A 12299-nucleotide genomic window follows, 5' to 3' on the forward strand; every position below is an offset into this window, starting at 1 on the left:
TCTAAAAACTCCTGACTTACCCTGGAACATGCCATCAACGTCAATGCCATCCCCTCTCAGAAACCCAGAAGCGTCCTAGAGTCTTCCTCTCCTTCATGTACCACATCAGCGAGTGAATGCTTCTTGTGACCCCACCTCCAGAATATCTCACACCTATCCAGTTCCCATGCTGGTATCCTAATTTGTGCCATGTGTGTCTCACCAGGCCATCAGCGATGGCCTATTAAATTGGCCTCCAGTCTTATTTTCTTCCAATCCATGCTCTGTATGACCAGTGTGATCTTTTCAAATTTGTCCACTACATTTGTACTTCAGCTTAAAAATTATTCAGTGGTTTCTTCCTTTATGGTCAGGATAAAAGTAGAAGCTCTTTAGCATGGCACACAAAACCACGTCCCTAACAACCCTGGGCCACGTAAGACTCCCCAAGGGCAGGCTAGGGGCCTCCAAAGGCACCATGCTCCATGGCTTCCATGAGCTTGCCTGGCCAACGCCCACTCTTCTCAGGTCTCACCTTCCCTACCTGCCGTGACCAGGTTTCCTGCCTTTCGACCCCAGCCTCCACCTCACACACACACATGCACCCCAGTGCTCACCTCAGTCCAAGCTCTCACCTCAGTCCAAGCTCATTTTTCTACTGAGCACTTCTCTACTTCTCTACTTCCCCATTACAGACTGCAGGGTCCTGGAGGGCAGGGCTAATCCCTTAATCTCTACAATGTTTAGTTCCTAATGTCCCTTAATGAATGGACACGTGACAAGGGGTTGGAGGTCAAACAGCAATTTTAAGAGCATTCCCTCTCATCAAAAAGGAGGCCAGAAGGTTGTATGTCGACTGGTGGAAAAGTGCACAGTCTCCAGAAGGTCAGCTCTAGGAAGACTGCACAAACTTTGCTCTGGGGCTTGAAAGTGACATTTCTGAATAATTAGCTCTGTGAGTCCAAAGGGAACAACTAAGCAGTGCACATTTGAGAAAAGAGATTCGCCTCTGAGGAGGCACTCGGGACAAAGGTCTCCATCAAAGGAAATGATTTCAGCTTATGAATGTATGTACATCGGCCCTGATGCTCGAGGTCCCATATAACAAGGTGTGTTCCATCCTCAGTTGCTTTTGGGAATCCACTTCTTGGGATAGGGTATTTTCTTTCTGAGCATCTCCCTTACTGTAAGGTTTCAACAGGACGTGGATATTTAATTTAACCAGGTCACTTAACTTCCACCCCACCCTCTCAGCTCCATGTCTTTGAAGATAGTAAACAGAATAATAATACTTTCAGACATGGAACAAAATGTCAGAATCCCTTTTTTGGGCTTCATTTAAATATCTAAAAGGGGCCTTTTGTTTTCAGTAGCAAAAAGGCTATACATTTTTCTACTGAGCTTTCTGATAAATCTCACTCACACTGGGCCTATTTTTCAGTTATTTCTTTAAAGATTTTTTTGGGCGGTAAGACTAGACACAACTCGGAAATGAAGGTGATGAGGAACTTTTTTTTTTTATCGTATTTGCCAAAAACAGAGAAAGAGAAGAATAGACCCAGACATCAGGAAAGGTATAGCAAAGCGAGTCAAGATCTATAAACACTAAAACGTAGTTCTCGCTGCAGTAACAAAATGTCTTGAAACTCCTCACATATATAGAAAGCCACTTGGGAAGTCCACTCTTCCGCAGGGGCTAATGACTGGACTCTGCCAGCAGCAAGCAGATGATTCAACAGTTACCAATTCTACCCCATCAGGTAACAAGAACACTCGTGTCAAAGAGACAGATGGCCCAACCTTCCAAGTGGCATGGGAACTGACCAGGAATAAGACAACGGTCATAAATTCTAGTATCGACTAGTACAGTCAGTACTGGCTTACTATTTGGTGAGCACTCAATATTTTGATACATCAATGAATTAATTTAAAAAATTATGTTTCAGAATGTATTCAGAGCGCAGCACTATGAATAACTCTGGCCATTGGGTCAGTACGCATACTAATTTTTTGGATTTACGCAGCATTTTCCTGGGAGTTTGATTACTATGCTCTTGTGTGTGTCACATTTTTAAACACATTTTTGAATGAGGACCCATGGGATGAGGCAGGCATCTGGATTCCTGAGATGTTCATTCCAGGCTTTTCACTCCCACCGTCAGGGCTTTGCCTCCTTCACTGACTCTGCTCTATCTACCACATCAACATGCCCTGGCCGCCCTGTAATGACGGCAAGACAAATTCCACAGAAAGTCCTGAGCTACTGCACGAGGCTCCTAACTGGGCTGCCTGCCTCCTCCCTTCTCAAAACCCTTAACTGGCTTCCAATTCCCATTCGAATAAAATCCTCAAGATGACCTGCAAAATCTGGCATGCTCTGCACCCCCATTTCCCATCATCTCCTCTCAGAACACTCTCCCCTCACTCACTCCCCTACAGTTACATGGCCTCTTTGCTGTTCTCAAAACACGCCAAGCACCCTCCTGCTCTTATGCCTAGTGCCTTCGGGCCATAAATGTCCTTGTCCCCTTTTCTCAGTGCCCTTCTCCCAGGTAGCCACACTCCAGATTTTCCTTCAGGTCTCAACTTCTTTCTGCCCATCTTTTAGAAAAGACCATCCCCATAAAGTAGGATTCTCCACCATCTTCGCAATCCATCTTATCCTGCCACTGGCTTCTGAGTTCTTCTGAGCTGCTATCATCCACTGACATGTCTTTGTGTCTTTACTGGCATCTCCTCCACTAGGTCTCTACAATATAAGCTGCCATAACCTTAAGGTAATGTATGACCTGGTATACAGTGGGCTCTTGGTAAATATGTGTATTGAATGAATGAATGAATGAATGAAAAGTATGCATATTAAATACAAGTTGTAGCCCCACTAGGTTAAAAATGGCCAACACCTTCTAAGAGCTTTCTTGTCTTCTCATAACCCTGGGGAAAGGGACACATCTAGGCTGACGGAGAGGAATGTGCAGGGAGCACAGAAAAAGTCAGACTAATGGATCACCTTCTTGGGGGTCCCCAAACCTAAGAGCAAAGTCAACCCCTCTCCCCTCCCCACACACCCTTCAAAAATAGGAAAGAGCCAAAGATGGCAGGCAGATGACAATGCAAAGAATGCTACAGAAAACAGGGAGCCTAGACAGAATAGATTTGGGAAGAGAAAATCTTACCTGAGAGCAGGAAAAGCAAAGGTTGAGGCTCCCAAATTAGGAGGAGAACAGAATGGCGACCCACTCAAAGGCACTGACACAGCAGGAACAAGACACCATGCGAGTATGAGAGACAAAATGTCCACTCCAGTGATGGTGGGAGCAATGAAGGCAACAGAATGGGTGAAGTGAAAGAATCATCATCTTGATAAGTGATATTTTCAGAGTATTTCACAGTTCAGAAACCATCAACACAACGTGCCTTTTTATTGATGCACATAAAAAGATACTTAGAAGATGCACACCCAAAACTTCACTATCCCTTCCGTGCATGGAAATCTTGACCCAAAGAAATGGGATGTAATCATGAGCAAGTTTCATTTAGGCTCTAACTGAATACAGATGACCACTGACCTGCGGACCAGAGCACTCACGTGCAGCAGGTTTCTTTAGTCATCAACTATGACCTTCCCAAAAACCACATCCATAGAGTTAGTCTTGGTGGATGTTTTGGCCATAAGGATACGGCTATTAACATGGTGACAGAAGAAAAAGACTCGTCAAGACACTGAAACTCTCTACAACACCTCCATTGAGAATGTCCCTCAATGTCGCTGCCCTCTTCTCAGAGGGGCTGGTCTGCCACCTCGCCCCAGCTGGGTTCAACCCCTGGGGGACTAACGAGGAGCAGGAACAGGGCAGGAAGGGAGACAATAGATAGACATCTTGTCATTTTTTTTTCTTTAAATAAATGTCACTTTTAGAGGTAAAGGAATCATATAGACAAGGAGCAGGAACAGGGCAGGAAGGGAGACAATAAATAGACATCTTGTCATTTTTTTTTTTCTTTGAATAAATGTCACTTTTAGAGGTAAAGGAATCATATAAAAAAAAAGACACTGGGTTAGGCAGTATGATTTTACAGGTAAGGAAACTGAGGTTCAGAAAGGTCAAGGGACTTCTCATCCAAGATAGCACAAAACACAAGTGGCAGAAGTGGAAGTTCATGGGACTTAGGGCTCCAAGGTCTCTCAGCTCTTTTAACCCCTTGAACCAAAATGAGCTGCATTCTTGAGTCCCCTCTAGATGTGACGAACAGGACTTTATCCATGTCATGCTAACGACTATTTATTCAAAAGCAGGTAGCCCTCTTGAATTCCTATAGGGATTTATTCTATGACCTCTTAACTTGTGAAGAGATTTGGCCTTCTCTAAATCTTCCTCGAGTGCTCGAAAGCTGAAGAGACCAAAGAGAAGTCAAATTCAGGCCTCTAAAAATGTTGCCTGCAGGCTCTGCAAAACCACAGCCAGAGGCTGCAGAATCAGTGAACGAAACTGCTACAGAAAGCATTTTTATGGGAAAATGCATCCTCTGCAAAAACTTGCTCTAAAGGCCCATATTTTCAGTAAGTTCCTTCAAAATGTCATTACCATAGCTTTGCATAGAAGCTTGGTTTCAGAAAATCCATGACAGATTCACTAGATTTATTAGAACTGCATTCTTGACTTGAAAATATCTCACATGCTATAAAAAAAGAAAAAAGAAAAAACCCTCAATGGTTATAAATCCATGAAGATGCTATTCTGCTTTTGTCACCAGCTGGGAGAGGCAAAATCGAAGAGGAAAAAAAAGGGGTTGGCTCTGGGGTTTCAAGAATTCCAAAGCCGAGCCCCTCCAAATGTGGCAGGGAGAAGGGACTGTGAGAGAAAAGCTACTTTCCTGGGAAAGCTGTGGAGCTCCCCCCGCCCCCGCCGCTCCCCCCAGGTTCTGGACTGGGTCAGTAAGAACAAGCACATGGCCGCCTTGAGAAATCACTGAGTGAGCAGAGACATTTCTAACCATCTAAATCAACACCTCAAATTGCACTGGAAGCAGATGACAAGTCAAGGCTGACCACAGAGCACTGGCCCGGGATATGTTCCCTAGACAACAAACACAGCTTGGCTCTGGGTACCAGCCGGGGCTGTGGGAGGCCCCTTTCCTCCATGGAAGCCTCGGAAGGGGAGGAGGCTGGTAACTGGGCTCTGGGATCTGCATCTGTCTCTTAGAAAGACAGGGACGACCTGCAGCTCCAGGGAAGAAGTCAAGCCCAGGAAAGGACAGAAGTGTCCTAAAAGTCACTGGCCGTTTTCTCAGGCTGCTTCCTTACTTCTGCACAATGTCACCTCCATCTATTTGGATTGAGTATCTGCCAACTTGCCTCTGTCCAGCCAGATGTTGCCTTTCAGGGATTGCGTATTTCTATAACTATTTCCAGGAGAAGCAAACACTTTTGAGCCACTGGGGTTTGCCATGGAATTCACTGTTTCCCACAGAGGGGTGTGGCTCCACCTCCCCCTCCTCCTCCGTCCAAGTCCCTGTCGTCAACGAAACCTGTTTTGAAATACACTCCTTGGCATCCGTGAAAAGCCAATTCACCTCCTAGGTTTTGCTTTTTGGTCGTTTTTTGTTTTGTTTTGTTTTTTAACACTGTATTTCTTTGTAAGGAGCTTTCCTGTTGAGGGAGTTTTAAATATGCTCCCATTAGTCCATACTTGCAAAAACAATATCATTTTCTTAGGGGCAGAGTCTTAGCCTAAATGCTTCCAGGAAACCAGCATGTTCTCCTGGGCCCCAAAGAGGGGCGTGTCGGCCTGGCCGACAGACTCTAGCATGCGTCAGGGACAGGCTGGTCTGGCCAAGACCACCTCCGAGGTTGCCACTGAGAAGGCAGACCCCTTGTCAATAGCTGGCAATCAAGGCTCCTTAACAGTCACTTTCCAAAGACTCCCCTGACAGCAAGTTTCTGGCAGGCGCTGTGGAAAGTACAGCCTCCAAATGATAGCGAAAGATTCCATGGTGGCCTTCTCTGACATCATTCGAACCACCACGTCCAGTTTCTTGAGTAGATTCAGAGAAGTGCCGAGCCTTTAGATTTTCCTTTGAAATAACGCATGCATGTAGCTGGAATCTCAAAGGCCTACTGTCCACTGCTTTGTCAAAATATTTGCGCCTCGGGCCCTAAAGTCCTGCACAGACGACTGGGAAATTCCTTCCTGGCTGTTGGGATACAAAAAACAAAAGGTCTCGAGTAATTTAATCTACAGCAGGAAGGGCAGAGGTCAGAGCAGCTGGAGCCCCTAAATTCGCCACCTCAATGCCACTGGACATTTAACTTGTCGGACATTTACCAAGTACCTAGTATGTGTAAGTCACCTTCAAGATGGTGTGGAGGACACACTGTGAAGCCTCCACACAGCAAGGGTATCAGTTAAGTTCAGCTGCATATGTTGGAAAACCTGAAATAACTTTGACCTAAACAGTCAGAAAGGAGTGTGGAGGTAAGCAATCCAGGGCTGGTATCATAGCGCCACAGTCATTAGAGATCCAGGGTCCTCCTTAGAGAATGGCTTCCATCTTCACAGTTACCTCATGATCCAGGATGACTGCTGGATTTCAGCCACTGTGTCCATGTTCCAAGCAGTAGGTAGGAAGACAGAGAAAAAGCAAAGGAGTGCATTGTCCATACAAGTCAGTCCCTGGAACCTTCCCATAAGCCCACACATAGCATTCACCTTTCATTCACTAGAGCTTAAGTCACTGGCCGACATCCAGGTGAAAGAGAGGCTGAGAAAGAGAGTCCTTTATCTTGGTATACTGCTATACCCTCAACAAAAAATAAATAAATAAAAATCAGGCTTTTGGTTACAGAAGGAGAAGATATGAAACTAGCAGCCTTTGCAAAAGAATGCATAAAAGGAGAATTAGAGGACCAGACCATTTGGAGTTGTACCTAAGTTCAGAAGAGCTGGTCAAAGAAAAAAAATAAAAAATAAAAAACAGTCCTCAGAAATGAAGGTTAAAATGACATTATTCTTCAGGGACAACTAAAAACTTTATTAAATTGAAGTTGTTTTGAACAAGTTATAACACCAATTTTCCAGAACCATTCACCTTTGAATTGTACGTATTTTATAAAACATGAAAGCTGGTAAGGACATTTCTTAGGCATCCTAGGACTGTGGCTCCATCAAAATTACCAGGGAGCTTTTTAAAAATACAAATCCTGGAGATCCACTTTTGGAAATTCTGATAGATGGTTTAGGAGTGAGGCCTAAAATTCTGCGCATGCACACACACACCACACACACACATGCACGCACGCAACCCAGGTAATCCTTCTGATGGGTGATCTGGTTCAAAAACAGTGATTTCACCCAAACTCTCATTTCAAACAAAATAATGTAAAACAGTTGTGTGACTTGTACAGAGTTTCTATTAGTTGTTCTAGGACTATACCCTAGGTCTCTTTACTCACAGTCCAAGCCTCCATTTCCTGAAATCCTCTCTGAGGAACTTGAATTTGGTCCGTCAGGTTCCCAAACACAGATAATCAGACCATCCAACCACCCTACCCAAGTCTTCCTGCTAGACGGTCTTAGTTTCAAGGCTAGATCCAACCTCCTAAATTACACTTATCCGGCCACCAGAACACGTGGTACAACTGTCTGTGGAATCCTAACCCCAGCAATTAGACCCAACATCTTCAAAAAGGTGTGTTTCTTGGTGCTGTAATGCCACCTAAAGTGAAGAGCTTAAGGAGTGATTTTAAAATATAAGTGTGCATGGATCTGTATCTATATATCTACATTTATATCCACTTTCGGAGATCACAACCTACGGAGGGAGGCTAGAGATGATCCATATTTCAGTCAGCATCTGAACACAATCCCTCCCTGTGCTGGGGAATCCTCCACCACGCATAGGAGTCTCAAAGTAAGGCGGGGTCCGCCATCAACTGGTAGGAATGAAAATACCCAATTCTCATCTCTGCCCACCTCCCCAGCAGCTAGGGAGTGGGGCTGAGTCCCATGTGCAGCCTGGCCCCAGAGGCCTGTCCTAATAAGAGTGTGCCTATGGCGGAACCAGGCTGTGGTCCTACCTACCTCGCTTCCCTCGGTCCCTGCCCATTTCCACAGCCTGGTTCCCACTTTCCCAACAATTCTGTGAGCCTTACAATATCCTCACAGTATACTCTCTCCGCTTAGATCTACCAGGGTTAGTTACTATTGCTAAAAATTAAGAACAGTGATTGATGTCTTCGTGAAAACAAGGAGGGTTCAAGTTCCCCAAGAATTATCCTGAAATGGTCCAAAGAAGGACAAAGATTTAAGGAAAACCCTTGGGCCAGGCCAGACGTGACCCTTGTTGAGACCAGAGGACACAGGAGAGATTGCTTCTGGTAGAAGACTAGCATTTTCCCTGGTGTCTTCTTTCTTCTATTTGTTCCCCCTCCTTCTCCGAGCCCTGTCCACCTCTCTTCTTGTCAAAGATAAATCCATTTCTCCTCTTTCTTGCTTCTCACACCCTGGGAAAAAAGGTCTCTCTTTCTACTGAAAACTGAAACTCAAAAATATCTCACCTGTTGCTTCTGACTCTGTTCGTGCTTTGAAAAGACAAGGAAATATGGAGAAATGGCTTTTGATACGTATTTAGGAACAAAAGTGAAATTGGTACATTTATGGCAGACGATATCCAATTTTAAATATATACACCATCTAATCCAGCAATTTCAGTTCTAGTAATTAACCCCAAACAGAAGAATTATATAAACACACTTCTAAGTGCATAAATACTTATATACAAGGTGTTTATGTCTACAGCCACGCCACCCTGAATGTGCCCGATCTCGTCTGATCTCAGAAACTAAGAAGGGTCGGGCCTGGTTAGTACTTGGATGGGAGACCACAGAGGAATACCAGGTGCTGTATGTAGGCACTAAAAAAAAAAAAGGTGTTTGTAATAACTTCAATGCCCATTAATAGGTTAGCTAAACCATGCTACATCCATATCACAGAAGACCAGGAAGCTATTAAAAAATAAAATTTATATACACGGCCATGGAAAGTATCAAGATACGCTGTTTTTTAAAGTATCAAAATAATCTATGTATAGAGTAGCCTTATTTCTATAAAGTTACTCATATGTATTAAGTTACATAAAAATCTAAAAAAAAATGTTTACAGAATTCTTAAAGAATAGTTATGACTGGGGTGATAAAATAGGGTGCTTTCGATTTAAATCACACATTTTTGTAATGCTTTAATTTTTATTACAATGCTATTATAATGAGAAAGAAAAAATAAATGGAAGCTGATATGGCCATTGAGCATGTAAAATGGTGATGCTCAAAAGCCCACAGTTTCCTTTTAGGCAACAAGCTGTCTCTAACCCGGCATCCAACACATAATAATTCAATGTCAGCTTCCTTCTTCCTTTTCTTCTTACATACACCCCTACACAGTTGGAAATTACAATCCCTAACCCAAGGCCAAGTAGAAGCAATACATAGAAGTGGAAACTGCGGTGGAAGCAAACAGGTCTTATCAGTTACAGACGCTGACAGGAGAACCACAAAGAGCAGTCATGAGAATTAGAAGCACAGCAACTTCCACAACTATTTCATATAGGAATGAGACAACTTTGGCACTTAAAAGATATCTCCATGATAAATGAGATCACTAAGAATGAAAAAGGTAAATTTTATTCATTGTCTAGGAAATGTGTCCCTATTGAAATCTCAATTTAAAAGCTAAATATTTAGTCTTACCACTTGAAGAAATAAAATTCCAAAATCAGGAAAATGAACTAACATGAAATATCTAATTGCCCAACATGTCATACAATTAAGCTATTATTTTTACTTAGTTTGTATTTACTGAATAAAGTTTTATGAATTCTGATGTTTATTTTTTTAAAGCCATTAGATTAAATATTCGTTATTCTTAAAAGTAATTCCCACACGCACCCAAAATTAATTATACTCATAAGAACTTTACTCTAGGTCAGCAATCCTGAATAGAAAGATTCCATACCTTCTGCTCTTAGGAGAAAACTAAGAGATCTCTACTGATTGTCATGAGGATTTCAGCCAATAGTGCAAATTATTCAAATACAGAGTATACTTTGGATTTTGAGATTAGATTCAATGTTGAACAACAACAAGCAGTTGGATTAAATGCATTTGAAGGAAACAGGACAATTGTTTAAAATACGAAGACTGTGCACCAGATAATGAAGTAAGTATTCTCCATTCAAAGCGCTGTTTGTTCCCTGTGTGTTAATGTTCAAGTGGGTTAAAACAATAGAGGTGTGTGTACTTTCCCAACAAGGCTAACAACCTACCAGTTTAATTAAGCTCAATTTATACTAAAATGTGAGCCTGGTTTTCCAACACGCTCAGTTACCGGGTACGAAATAGACTTATTTTTCAAACATGCCGTGCATTATATGAGGCCATGCGGGTTTACACTTTCACACTGCACTCAAGTCTACTTGGAAACAGTTCAGCACCTCCCAGCACTGCAGTCCCAGGACACGGCGGGCGCACAACAAATGCCAGCGTCCTCTCCCCTTTCCTTCTTCCTCCAAATATAATAGGAAAATAGAAATACGGCGCACGCTTATAATATCATTAAGACTATTCTGAGCATTCCCTTCACGGCTTTCCTATGCCATTATATGGGCACGCAAAATACACCCATTAACAGTATCTCTCCTGCACAAAGTAACTCCAATTTTGTATGCAGCATACATATACATACATATATACTGTGGGAAAAAAAGGAGAAAACACACCCAAATATTAAGTTATACAGTCATGCGCCACTTAACAATGGGCATATGTTCTGAGAAATGCATCAGCAGGCGATTTCGTCGTACAAACATCACAGAGTGCACTCACACAAACCCAAATGGTACAGCCTCCCACACGCCTAGGCTATACGGAACAGTCTATTGCTCCTAGGCCACAAGCCTATACTGCATGTTAGAGTACAAAACAACACAAGATTAAATAAAACACAAGAGACATGATGCAATCAAGAGATGCAGTAAACACAAGAGGTATAAGGTTACTGCCCGCATAACACAGCATACTATTTTACAGAAAGCTTTTTTTACAAGTAGAAAGAGTACACTCTAAAGTATACTCTTTAAGTATACTAAATACATAAACAGTAACATAGTTATTATCAAGTATTATGTACTGGACATAATTGTATGTGCTGTGCTTTTATAGGACTGGCAGTGCAGTTAGGTTTGTTTATACCTGCACCTATACCTGCACCATCACAAACACGTGAGTAATGCGTTAGACTATGATATGACCATGGCTATGATGTCACTAACAGAAATTTTTCAGCTCCATTATAATCTTATAGGACCACCACTGTACATGCAGTCCAATATTGACTGAAACGTCATTATGCAGCACATGACTGTGTATCTTGATTGTATACTGAAAAGTTTTTAATTTTATACTTATACTTTCCTGTACTTTCCAAGTTTTATAATAAGCATCTATTGAGTGACCAAGTTTGGTACAATACAGTTCCACTACACACTCACCAAAGTGAGTAAAATGAAGATGATACACAATACCAAGTGTTGACACTGGAGTCACTGAAATTGACCGCAGCTCCACATATATGAAAACCCAGCAATTCTGCTCTTAGCTACATACCCAAGGAACCTACATACATATACGAGAATGTATCACTATTAATACCAGCCAAAAGCTATAAAACAACTCAAAAGCTCAGCAACAGGAAATAAATCAATTATCGAGGTATATACTTATACAATAAACTATGCAATGAGAAATGTAGCAATATATTTAGTAATGAGAAAAAACAAGTTACTGCTTCATGCAAATCCATGGATAAATTTCAGACATGTTAAATGAAAAAAAGCCAGACACAAAAGAGTATACACTATAGAAAAACGATTCCATTTTTATGATGTTCAAGAAAAATTTACATGTAGTGATAGAAACGGGATGGTGGTTATCTTTGCTGAGGAATATGACTGGGAGGAAGCACAAGACAGCTTCTGAAAGATTCTGTACATTTCTACTTTAAAAAAAATAAACAAAAAAAACTGGGTTTGTACCAGAGTTCTACTTACTAGCTGTATGGACTTAGGTAAATTTCTTAACCCCTCTAAGCTTCCATTTCTACATCTGTAAATGGAGATAAAAACAAAAACATCGCCTACTGGATGGGAATGTGATGAGAATTAAATTAGGCAATGCATGTAGTGTTGACCACAGTGCCCCGCACCAAGCAAAAGCACAATAGTAGCAGGGACAAACATCTCCTGAGGTCTTCCTAGGTGCCAGGCAC

At 42.2% G+C, this 12299-nt stretch overlaps 1 long non-coding RNA gene and 1 pseudogene across 1 annotated transcript in view; one reads left to right on the plus strand and one right to left on the minus strand.

Annotated features, from left to right (window-relative positions):
* LOC112469551 overlaps positions 1 to 12299 on the minus strand; it is a 34783-nt gene that overhangs the window by 6016 nt on the left and 16468 nt on the right. The gene's annotated exons all lie outside the window — the stretch shown is intronic.
* Positions 8770 to 8888, plus strand: LOC112469684 (annotated as a pseudogene).

This window comes from Pteropus alecto, unplaced genomic scaffold (genome assembly GCF_000325575.1).
Source record: "Pteropus alecto unplaced genomic scaffold, ASM32557v1 scaffold86, whole genome shotgun sequence".
NCBI classification, from domain to species: Eukaryota; Metazoa; Chordata; class Mammalia; order Chiroptera; family Pteropodidae; genus Pteropus; species Pteropus alecto.